This window comes from Vicugna pacos, chromosome 8, assembly GCF_048564905.1.
Source record: "Vicugna pacos chromosome 8, VicPac4, whole genome shotgun sequence".
Classification (NCBI taxonomy): Eukaryota; Metazoa; Chordata; class Mammalia; order Artiodactyla; family Camelidae; genus Vicugna; species Vicugna pacos.
In genome coordinates this window covers 26,433,004-26,446,034 of record NC_132994.1, presented here as the reverse complement: position 1 = coordinate 26,446,034, position 13,031 = coordinate 26,433,004, and positions in this window count along the sequence as shown.

The following is a 13,031-nucleotide window of genomic DNA, read 5'->3' as shown; positions in this document are numbered from 1 at the left end:
AGTTTTTCAGTCTGCAAGTTAACCAGCAAGGAAGCGCTCCATGTCCAGTTAGAATAAGGAGGGTTACATAAATATACAAAACAATGAACCAAAATGTCCAGAAAATCAGAGGCCATTGAACTTTATGTCCCTGCCCAGTTGCAGCATTATTCAGGATTTATGGTTATGCCAGCCTTTGCACCCTCCAAACATTTTCCCAAGTATTTTAGGATTCTCACATAAATATTGCTGCAGTAAGTATCATCAACATTTAGTAGCTGTTTTTCAAGAATAGCCAAGTGACATTATTATGGTCTACCATCAAACCAGCGGAGGTGTGGAGGAGGCCAAAGCTGATCATTGCAGATAAAGACGATGTTTATACAGACAGGCACAGCAGAGCTCATGCCAAAGAATCTGCAGTGTGTGTCAACATGCTAGCAGCATGTTTGAGTCTTCTGTCTGCTTTTCGTACAGCGCTCCTCGTGCATTTCCATCCAAAGACTTCTAATGAGACAGGAAAGTGAAGGTGTCTCTACCTCATAGATATATGTTTTAAAGCCTTGTATTTTTTAAAAAAAAACTTGTGCAAATTGTGTGTTCAGTGAAAATGATTCTAAAATAACATTTTGCTTTTGTCCATTTGTCAGCAATTCTCATACTTCAGTAAACACAAGGATCATGTGGAATGCTTGTAAAAAATACGACTTCCTGGTTTCTACATTCCTCACTCCTCACCTCCAGATTCTGATTAGGTGAGTGTAAGGTAGGACCTGAAAATAAGCACCCCAAGAGATTGATTCTGTATAAGTAACCCGAGTACCATGCTGTGAGATACTTGGCTCTAGGAAGCAGCCCTGGAGTGTCCTGTCACCTCACTTTGAGAAGCACTTCTAGGTGCTCTATGAGTATTCAGCACAGAAATGGATGATAACTCTCAACTATTTTGTCCACTCTGGCCCTTCACTCATCCAATGGTCAGTCAGTCTGAACGCCTAGGTTTCTTGCAAGACCCACATTTCTCTGTCTCCAGGACTTTCACTAGAGGTGTTCTCTCAGCCATACTTGATTGCTACATCTTCAAACGCTACTGGTCCTTCCAGGCTCTCAAATACTGTCTTCCCCACAAAGAGCCCATCCTTCCACACCCACTCAACTTGCCATGACTTTTCTCCTGAACTCTCTCTTCAATCCTTGTCTGGTTGTTTATGAATAAGTCTTATTTCTCCTAATTGAGACTCGGTTCCACAAAGGGAGTCCAGGTCAGGTAAATCTCTGGGTCTCCCGCAGTGCCCACCATGATATTTTGAAGGCAATAGCTTCTCAATAAATATTGATGAGTGGATGACTCTATGAGAAAAAGCTAATGTGTAGAGTTCAGAAGAACATGAAACTGGAAGAAACACTAGCTGCTCCTGAGTTCTAGTAATATGGTGACCAGTTGGAGCGTGTTCTTTTCTTTAGAAATAGTCCTCTTAATTAGGTGGAAAAGAAACACAAAAATAATTATAGCAGTGTTGATCCCCAGTACCTCTGTTAAATAAAAAGAAAATAATAAATAAACCTAGTTATCTCCCCCCCAAAAAACAAACAAACAAACAAACAAAAAAGAAGTCCTGCCAGAAATATAGTGGTGTTGCCATGGAAAATAGGTATTTAGACCTATAGAATGTACAATACCAAGAGCAAATACTAGTGTAAATTATGAAACTTAGCTAATAACTATGTATCACTATTACAAAAATTGTACTACACTAATGCAAGATGTTAGTAAGAGGGAGTGGGAGGGTATAGCTCAGTTGTAGAGTGTGTGCCTAGCATGCACAAGGTCCTGGGTTCAATCTGCCATTTAAAAATAAATAAATAAATAAATAAACCTGATTACCCCCCCCAAAAAATTAAAAAAAAAAAGATATTAGTAAGAGGGGAAACTAAGTGGGAGTAATTTAAATAGATACACAAGAAGTCTATACTTCCTGCTCCTTGTTTCTGTAACCTGAAATTGTCCTGCAAATAGAGTCTGTTAATTAAAACTATTAAGAAATGGGTATTTGGTAATAGAGTGAAAAAGGAAATGAGCAAATGAGATAGTAAGAAATAAATCTACTTAGTGCAGTTCACCCAATGCTCGTCATGAGTGGTATTTCAAGAGCAGGAAAGCAAGGCTTGGCTTGCTATGGTTGGGAACAGCCTTTCATGACTGTTTCTATGTGACGCTTCTAAAGAACTTTTTGAACTCGGCTTTTTCATTAGTGAAATGAGATTTTCACATTGAGAAACCTCTGCTAAAACACAAGTATCAATAAGTAAGCATGAACCTTACAATAAAGATTGCCCAAGAATTTGCCTTGTTACAGATGAGAGTGGAATTGGCAAAGTAAGTGTATTTAGCAGGGCAGGGGTGAAACAGAGCTGCAGGGAGGATGCAGTCTATCCAGGAGTTGAAAGAACACTTTCAGTGGAGTGAGGAGGCATGCTGTAGCACCAGCCATTCATGGTTTGACAACAAGAGCGATGAGAGAGAGAGAAAGGGAGGAGAAAGCAAGCCAGCTTTTTAGAGCTGGGCTCACACATATTCAGCAGTTCATTTCAGAGGAAGAAAAATATCAATTTTCAATGTATGTACAGGGTAAGTATCTAAATGATTCAATGTAGGGTAGCACATTGCAAATTCCTCCAGAATTACGCAGTCAGCACAACCTGAACATTTGAATTGCTGTGTTTTAACCTGTATCAGGACTCCCCAACCTCCTTTTAGTGTGATAGCCATCCAGGATCTGTCTCTGTTGCTAAGCCATTTTCATGTATATTAATATATATAAAATTATATCTACTTCATATACATATTATAAACAGAAAAGAGATGTTTGCACCTGGTAAGTGTTTCCATTTAGCTTTCTCTTCCTCTGTTGATATGACGAATACCGTTTATTGTTTATGAGGGTGCTTTGTACCTGCACCAGACAAGGTGGCTTTGTGTCCTCTCAGGACAAAAGTTCTAGATATAATTGACTCCAGCTAAATCTTTTCAGAAACTTGCACAGCACTGTGGTGCAGTGCAGGGCTTCCCAAACTTTCGTGTGTAAACAGACCAAAAGATCTTGTTAAAATGCAGATTCTGAGTTGGTAGCTCTGGGGAGGGGCCTGAGCTCCTGCATTTCTAAGACATTTCCTGGAGCTGCTGTTGTTGCAACGCAGGGGTGCCAAGGAGCTGCCTCTCATTGTGTGACGGTGATCTGATCTGATTTTTTTTTTTTAACACTTTCTAGTAAGCTGTGGACACTTCAGAGATAGGAAGTCTGATTTTCCTTTTTTCATTGATCCTCCCAGATGCTCTAAGGATTAACATTGTATTTATCTCCTTCCTTCCGTCTACCAGGAAGAGGGGTATAAGAAGTTTGCATGAATGCATCCGAAAACCGTCCACACTACAGCATGTGGCACGTGGCCACAGAGTAAACATAATCATCCAGGAGAAGGCTTCTTTCCTTTCTCAGAAAGGCAGATTTAGGGCAGCAAAAGGGCTTTTGGTTATTTTAGAAAGCAAAGGAAGTGGTCTCCATGATCTTTCAAAAACATGTAGAGATGATGAACTGGCAATTAACATTAGACATTTTCAGGAGCTTAGAGATGATTTCTCAGTGTCTCTTTCCTATGGGCTCTTCTGCCCTCTGCTTATTTTCACACGGTCTCATGACTAAGCTCTGTACAGACGATGTAGAACACTTTAGAGTGTTATTTCTTGTGTAAATACACTTAGCCCAAACAGATTGCTCAATGAACTCACCAAGATTGTCTGCAATTCCAAATGTTCCTGCCGGATGAATGCTCCAACCTGCAGAGAGCACTTTGCCGAGGAGCTGAAGTCCGGGGAGGGGAGAGGAAGGGAGGGAAGACTGAGAATAATGGGAAGGAAAAGACAGCTTCAGCTGAGGGAATTCACTCCAGCAGAGGAGAATGTGTCCTGCTCCCCAACCTTGCAGGTAGCATGTTTGGCTGCTGCAGGAGCACATTATTTGTTCTTTTTCCCTGACACTGAACTAAAGAATGCATTGTGGGAAAACCCATCGTGACATATGACACAGTGCAAAGGAAGATCACAGCGTGAGGCAGCATCAAGGGGTTGACATGGCCTTGATGCACTCGGGCACAGCACGGGGTCGCCGGCATGAGTGGCTCTTCCAACGGAAGCCCGGGTGCAATTTGCACAATTCTTCTGAGAGCTCCCAGTGAAGCCCCAAGCCCCTGTAAACTGGGCCAAAGAGGAGAGCAAAGACCCTGCCCCCTGCCTGGAGACACACAAAGGGAGACATTTCAAAAGGAGCTTAGTTAAAAGGAGGAAAAATTATACACAAATATTAGAGGAAAATTGGAGTGGATTTTAAAACAGAATCTAACAGTAAGAATGGGAGCAAAGAGGCTGGGAAGAAAACAGTGCAGGGAGCTGGGTGGCAAAGCACATATCAAAGTAATGTGTTAAACTTTCTTCTCCCCCGCCCCCTTTTTTTGAGAGAAAAACTCTTAGGAATCCTGCAAGTGAACCTGATTTGTTTTTGCTAAAGAGTCTTCCCTTCCCTCACTCTCTCAGACTTTCCAGCCCTGTCCACATCCAAATGAAAGTTTGCACTTAAAAAAAAAAAAAAAAAAGGGAAACCCTGTGAGTCCAACCAGCATTTCTTTCTATTCTGTCTCTAAGCAAAAGACTCCCCTCCTCCCATCCCCCCTTGTTGCTCCTGTTTATCATATGATGCCACTTTTTGTTCATGGGATTTACATCTCAAGATTTCTACATGGCTGCCATACATTAATTATTACTCTTCCACCAGCCCCTTTCTGTAGAAGCATCTTGGACTTTGATTTCACTTTCCAACCTGAGGAAAAGCTTTAACCATGACCCCTTGCTAGTGGGTATTTTCCTCTTCTCATCCTACGAAGTATTTACCCTGTGCATTGCTAGGTAAGTGCTCAGAAAGATCTCGTAGATTTTTTTTTTAAAGCAGTCTAAAACTTCTGGAGATTGAGAATGACTGTGTATTCCAGAGAAAGCTCTTTTGGTCAGTTCTGGGTTATTATTAGAAATAAGGACTTTGCTAAGATTTAATTAGGCTTAGGGTAGTAAAAAACTAACCAACTTTTTTTTGACTCAATTATCCAGCCTACTGTTCAAGTCAGCCCAAACTGTCGGCCAATTGTGTGGCCACTGCCTTTGATGGAGTCTTCTCTCTGCTTGTAAACTGAGAGGTTGTGTTTGTGGAGCTTTTTGGTTTCATTTCACATTTAATAAAAAAAAAAACAAAAACAAAAAAACCAAAAACAGATCAAATGTATCATTTCAAGTTATATTTCAATATGACTTCTTAATGGTTATGATTTTTTTCTAACTTGTTCCTGTCTCTAAAACTGGCCGTCTATAGTAGCTGTTTTTAATATTTTAGGAGGATCCTTTACCACTTTAAGAATATTAAAAAAGCTGTAAAGGTGAAGTGCCTATATATGTCTATGTGTGTGTGTGTCCACTTTCCTTACTTGAGAACATCTACTTTCCCATATATACTGTCTTGTATACACTTTGTATATACTTGTATATACTTTCTCCATAACATTTCAAGAGGTCCCTAGACCCTAAAAGATTATGCATGAACCTTTAAAGGACTTTAGATCAAGGATTCACGATAGTGATGTAGAAGTTCCTGAGTTCTACCACTCTACTTTCTGACCTCTACCCACATGAATCCCAGCTAAAGGCTGTGCTTAGTATCACATATAAATGGTCCCAAAGTGACATCTGTGTCAGCTGCACAGTACAGTGGTTGTGCAGAAGTTTGGATGCCAACTCTATTACTTTTTGGTGGTGGATTTACTTAGAACTATATTCTACTTGTGGTTCTCTTGGTTCATTTTTGTGGTTAAATGATGTGTTTAACTTTGCAAAATACAGTTGATGGATGACATCTCCTGGAGGAAAACCCACAAGACTAGGAGGCAAGTGAGATAGCTCCAGGGTTCCTCTTGCTGTGACATCATTGTGTGACCTTGAGCAAGTCACTTCGTCTTTCTGGGCTCCAGTTTCCTAGTAATAGCTAGCAGTTATAGAGTGCTTGCTATGTGCTGGCTAAGTGCTTTATAGATGTTATCACATTTAATCCTCATAAAGACCCTAAGAGACAACTTCTGTTAGCCTTATTTTAAAGTTAAAAGAACTGAGATTCAAAGAGGTGAAGAGGAAAGAGCCTGGATTTGAACCGAGTCAGACTGAAACAATAACCTGGAAAGAGTATGGAGAAAAGGGGACCTTCCTACACTGTTGATGGGAATGCAGTTTGGTGCAGCCATTATGGAAAACAATATGGAGATTCCTCAAAAAACTAAAAATACATTTATCATATGATCCAGCAATTCCACTCCTGGGCATATAGCCAGGGGGAACTCTAACTTGAAAAGATACATGCACCCCAATATTCATAGCAGCACTGTTTACAATAGCCAAGACATGGAAACAACCTAAATGTCCATCAACAGATGACTGGTTATAAAATCTATGATATATTTATATAATGGAATACTACTCAGCTATAAAAAAGAATAAAATAATGCCATTTGCAGCAATATGGATGGACTTGGAGATATTTGTTCTAAGTGAAGTAAGCCAGAAAGAGAGAGAAAGATACCATACGATATCACTTATATGTGGATTCTAAAAAACGAAAAAAGACACTAATGAACTCATCTACAAAACAGAAACAGACTCACAGACATAGTAAACAATCTTATGGTTACTGGGGGGAAAGGGGGTGGGAGGGACAAATTGAGAGTTTGAGATTTACAAATTTTAACTACTATACATAAAAATAGATAAAAAATAGATTTCATCTGTATAGCACAGGGAACTATATTTAATATCTTGTAGTGACCTATAATGAAAAAGAATATGAAAACAAATATATGTATGTATATATATGACTGAAGCATTAATGCTGATTACCAGAATTGGCATATTGTAACTGAGTGTACTTCAATTAAAAAAAAATGTCCAAGTGTAGTTATTTTTCTATTCTGTTCTATACAACTTACCATGTAAAATGAGGCAACAGGACTTGAAACCAACCCAAATGCTCTACAGTTCTAAAGAAGGTCACTGGGAGCCATACTGATTAGTAAATATTCTAATCATTTTTTAAAAGATTTTAGAAAACAGTTTGTTTTTTAATTTTTAAAGCATTAAAACACATGTAAAAACAGTTTCATTAAGATATAATTGACAAACAATAAACTTCCCATGCTCTAAAATGTATCTTATATTGAGTTTTGAACAATATATATATATATACATCTGCAAAACTATCATCACAATCAAGATAATGGACATATACCTATTACTCCCTAAAGTTTCCTCTTGCTCCTTGGTAATCTTTCCTTCCCCACCTTCCTTGCACCTCCTCCCAAGGCAATCACCAATCTACTTTCTGTCACTACAGATTAATTTCCATTTTCTAGAATTCTTTTTATTAATAGTAGTCTTTCATTGTCATTTAATTTTAATTTCCACAGTAAGTAATGATGCTCAACATATTTTTATGTGCTTATTTGCCATCCATATATCTTCTTTGGTGAAATATCTATTTTCCCATTTTTAAAAATTGAATTAATTGTATATTGAGCTTTGAGAGATCTTACATACTCTGGATATAAGTTCTTATCAGATATATGATTTGAAAATATTTTATCCCTGTCTCTGGTCTCTTGTAAAGCAAAAGTTTTAACTTTGATGAAGTCAATTTTATCTGTTCATTCTTTTATGAATTATATTATAGTTATATCTAAACTCTTTGCCTAACCTAAGATCACAAAGTTTTTCTTCTAGAAGCTTTATAGTTTTAGTTTTCACATGGAGGTCTCTGATCCATTTTGAGTTAATTTTTGTATATGGTGTGATGTATGAAAAGAAGCTAATTTTTCTTGCAAATGGATATCCAATTTTTCCAACAATATTTGTTGAAAAGTCTGTCAATTCTCTACAGAATTGCATTTTCACATTTGTGGGAAATCAGTTGTGTAATCCACCTGTAGTGGTCTATTTCTGGACTCTCTATTTTCTTCTATTAATCTGTTTGTTTATTTTTTTACCACACTACCTTGATGAATATAGCTATAAAATAAATCTTGAGATGAAGTAATGTTAGTCTTCTAACTTTTTTCAAAGTTGTTTTGGGTATTTTAAAGTCTATATAATTTCCATATGAATTTTGTGCCAATTTGTCAATTTCTACAAAAATGCATGCTGAGATTTTGATTGAGAATGTGTTGACTCTCTAGATCAATTTGGGGAAAATTGTCCTTTTAACCAACCTGAGCCTTCTGACTAGTGAACATCATCTATCTTTGCATTTACTTAGGTGTTCCTTAATGTTTCTCAGCAATGTTTTATACTTTTTTATGTATAACTGTTTCACGTCTTCTGTGAGATTTATTTCTAAGTATTCCAAAATTTTGTTGCTATTGATTTCTGATTTAAATTTCTGATTGTTCATTGCTGGCATATAGAAACATAATTGATTTTTGTATATTGATCTTGCATCTGCAGTCTTGCTAAACCAGCTTATTAGTTTTTATGCTTTTTGGTAAATTCCATTGCTTATATTGACATCCCTTATATAGACAATCATATTTTCTGTGAATAAAGACAGTTTTATGACTTTCTTTCCAATATGGATGCTTTTATTTATTTATTTTTTACTTTATTAACCTGGATAGACTCTAGTACAATTTTGAATAGAAGTCATGAGATCAGTCTTGCCTTGTTTCTGCCTTTGGTGGGCGGAAATTTGGTCTTTCATCACTAAGTATGATGTTACTAAAGTTTTTTTGTTGTTATTGGGGGAGGTAATTAAGTTTGTTTGTTTGTTTATTTAATGGAGGTACTGGGGATTGAACCTAGGACCTCGTGCATGCTAGTGCTCTACCACTGAGCTATACCCCCTTCCCCTGTAGTTTTTTTAGTTTTTTTTTTTAATGTACTCTTTATCAGATTGAGGAAGTCCCTCAACTGACTTCTAGATTGCTATACATTTTTATAAGGAATATATAGTGGGTGCTTTTGAACACTTTTTCTGCATTAAAAATATTTTTACTATTTTTTAATATTAAAATAAAATTATTAACAGTAAAGTATTTTAATAATATTATTTATTTTTAATTGGATTGATTGATTTTTAAATATTAAACCAACCTTGCATCCATCCCAAAGGAAATCACTTCTTGGTCACCATATATTGTCTTCATATATCATTGGATTTGTTTGTTAAAATTTTGTTTAAAATTCTTAAATCTATGTTCATGAAGGGTATTTTTTTTTTTTTAGTGATTTTTTGGCTTTGCTATCAATGTAATGCTGGCTTTATAGAATGAGTTGTAAAGTATTTGTTCCTGAGTTTGTACATTTTGACCAACATACCTCCCATCTCCCCTCACTCCCAAACCAATCTATACTCTGTTTCTATGGGTTCAGCTTCTTTAGATGCCATGCACAACTAATAACACACAGTATTTGCTTTTCTCTGTCTGACTTATCTTACTTAGTGTGACGCCACCAGGGTCCATCCATGTTGTAGCAAATGGCAGGATTCCTTTCTTTCTTATGGCTGAACAATATTCCATATATATATTCTATATCTATCTATCTATCTCATATCTTCTTTATCCATTCATCCCTGATGGGCACATATTGTTTCCATATCTTGACTATTGTCACTGATTTTGAGCAATTTGTTTATGATACTTATTGGTGAAGATATCTTTATGTTTCTTGTGTGTGTGGTTCTGTGAGTTTCCTTGATCTGTGGGTTTATAATTTTCATCAAATTGAGAAAAATTTTGGCTTTTATTTCTTTAAGTGTTTTTTTGCATTGTTTTCTAATTATATTCTTAATTTTGTGCCATAGCTAACTAGTGCTCTTTTCATTGTCTTGGTTCTCTTTTCTGTCTGCATTTCATTTTGGATAATTTAAATGATTATTTCTTCAGGTTCACCAGAGTTTTCTTCTGCAATGTCTAACCTGTCTAATGCTACTCCCAGTGTACTTTTCATTAAACATACTGTAATTTTATTTTCCACAGGTTCGAGTTAGGTTTTTAAATTTCTAAAGTCTTTGGATATTAATTTTAATATCTGTATTAGATTTATTGATTTTTTTCTGCTTCTTTGATTGGATGTGAGACATTGTGAATTTTAACCTATTCAAAGCTAAACATTCTTCTATTCTTGAAAATAGTCCTACTCGTTTCTGGGTTATAGTTTTATTATGTGGAAACTGTTTGATCCTTTTGTGTCTTGCTTTTTTCTTTTTATTTGTTAGACAGGTCTGGAGCAGTGTTCACTCCAGGGCTATGTATTCCCCACCACTGGGGAAGACCTTCCTGTATACTCTAAAGGCACTGTGAGTTGTGGGGTGTTCCGGGCTGGCTGTGGGAACAGGCATGGGTCCTTGCCTGTATGAGCTCTGGGCATTATTAAGTCTAATTCTTTCCCATGATTCCTCTCTGGACAGGGTGTAGTTTTCTTATACACATTTACGGATGAGTGCTCAGCTGCATACTGGAGCAGAGCCTTCTGCCAATCTTGGAAGCTCTTGCCCGGCTTTGATTCAGAAGTTGTGATTATGTAAGAAAGTGGGACTTGAAAGATGGATATGCTTTCTGTAAGTGGCGAGGAGACTGCAGGGTATCTAGGCAGGAGAATTCCCAGAAACCATGATGTCAATGTCAAAGAACCATCTAAAGGAAATCTTGAGATACAGTGAGAGGACTCATTCAATCTAAACTGAAGTTTATATATACACATATGCATGACTGAAATGTTATGCTGTGCACCAGAAACTGACACATTGTAAGTGACTATACATTAATTAAAAACAAAAACAAAACCATAACAAATAAAGGAAATTCTTGAGAGGAGAGTGAGAGGATTCATTCAATTTAAAGTGAAGTTTCTTGTGGCATGAAAGAGTGCAGTCCTTTTGAAAAGGCCGGCGAATGCCTCTTTTAAAGACATTTGGTCCAAATCAATGAAGGCTGGGGCCAGGCTTATCTATTTGACTCATATATCACAAGGGTTTAATTGTGCTACTGAGTGCTAGACTGTAGGTTGGCACAGGAACATGTGTTTCTGTTCTGAAGAGCTCATCTTTAGCGTGGGCACTATAAGGGGACAAAGTCCAGATTCTGGAGTTCTTACTTCATTCCTTAGAGACTAGGGATCTAGTAACTGCTTTTGCATAGGGCCTGATGAAGAGAAATTCGTGCTTTAGCAAGACTCTGGCAATTGTGTGTTGTACGTACACAACAGGGAAGAGCCTGGGAACAGCAGCAAAAGAACGTTTCAGGACTGGATGTGAAAAGCTTGGATGTAGGCAGTGGAGTTGGGAAAGGAAGGGGCAAGAGTCCCAAGAGAGGAGTCGCCTGGATGTGGAAACAGACCTCACACGCAGGTGACAGCAGGAGGCAGCCTGGGGTGACTTGAAGGCTTTGAGGAGGCTTGATTGACAGAATGCTGGTACCAGGAATAGAAATAGGGATGACAGAAATGGAGCTTGTTTCAGAGTGAAGATGACAAATTTATTTTTAGGTGCTTCAATTTTGAGGTGACAGTGGGATGCCACAGTAGATGTGTACAGCTGTTTGGTTGAAAATATGGGACTATTAGGAGAGTTCAGGGCTCAGGATGTAGCTTTGGGGGTCATCTGATGAAATTATACTTCAGTTCACTTATTTATTCATTTAAAAAATGATTGGCAGCAACAGTTTGTCAGATGCTGAGCTTGGCTTTGGGATGCAGACATGGAAGTGTGGTCCCCGTCCCTGTGGAGCAGCTGGAGAGATGGTGTAATGCAATCCGCTGAGGGCTAAGAGAGTCACGCCTGTGTCAGAAGAGTAGCACAGTGGAGTGACACCCAACTCAGGGTGGGGTGTGCTAGGAAAGCGTCCTGGAGGAGGTGTCCAGCAGAGGTTTATCAGGAAGAGAAGCAGGTAAAGGGTACTGAACGCTGATGGAACAGCATGTGAAAAGGTATAGGGGCAAGAGAGCTTGGGATATTTGGGATCGGGCTGAAGAAATGAATACATGTGACGAAAGAAAAAGGATAAAGCTGGAGAGGGAAGCAGAAGATAAGCTATAGGGGAGGCTTTCAGGGCATGTGATGACTTTGAGCTGCTTTGCAGAAGGTCCAGGTGGGGATGTCCAACAGCACTGGACTCCATCCTCTGGGTAATGGGTTTTTCCAACTAATTTAAACTTACAAGCAGTGTGATCAGATTAGCAATTTATGAGCCCCAGAGGACAGTATGCTAAGTGAAAAAGTCAGACACAGAAAGAAAAGCCTACATAATTTTACTTATGCACGGTATCTGAAAAAAGTCAAATAATAGAAGCAGAGAGCAGATCGGTGGTTACCATGTGAAGATGTGGGGGATTTTGGAGGTATTGGGTCCAAAGTGGCTATTGTATAGGATGAGTAAGTCTAGAGGTTTAATGTACAGAATAATGACTATAGTTAATAATACAGTATTGAGTACTGGAAATTTGCTAAGATAGTGGATTTAAGGTCTCTCATCACATATGAAAAGTGGTAACTATGTGGAAAGATATATTAATTAGCTTAACTGTAGTACCATTTCACTTTATATATGCATAGCAAATCATCATGTTGCACACCTTAAATGCCTACAATGATTTTAAATATTAAAAAAATAGAAAGACTTCCCTGGCAGCAGTCTGATGTTCGGAAGGATTAAAGGCTGAAGCTAGGGGGACTAGTGATGCTACTACTTTCGTTATGAAGGGAAAATGAAGAGGACCTGATTTAAGGCAGTGCCAGTGGGAAGGGAGAAATAGGGACAGGTAAAAAGATTAAAGAGTTATAATAGGCAGGAATTCATGACAGATTGGACATAAAGGATTTGAATATGGAGTTTATTAGTGCACAAGTGATGTTTGAGGCACTTGAAGGGAAGAACTGTCCCAAGGAGTGCAGTGATACAAAAATGGAGTGCAGCTATTT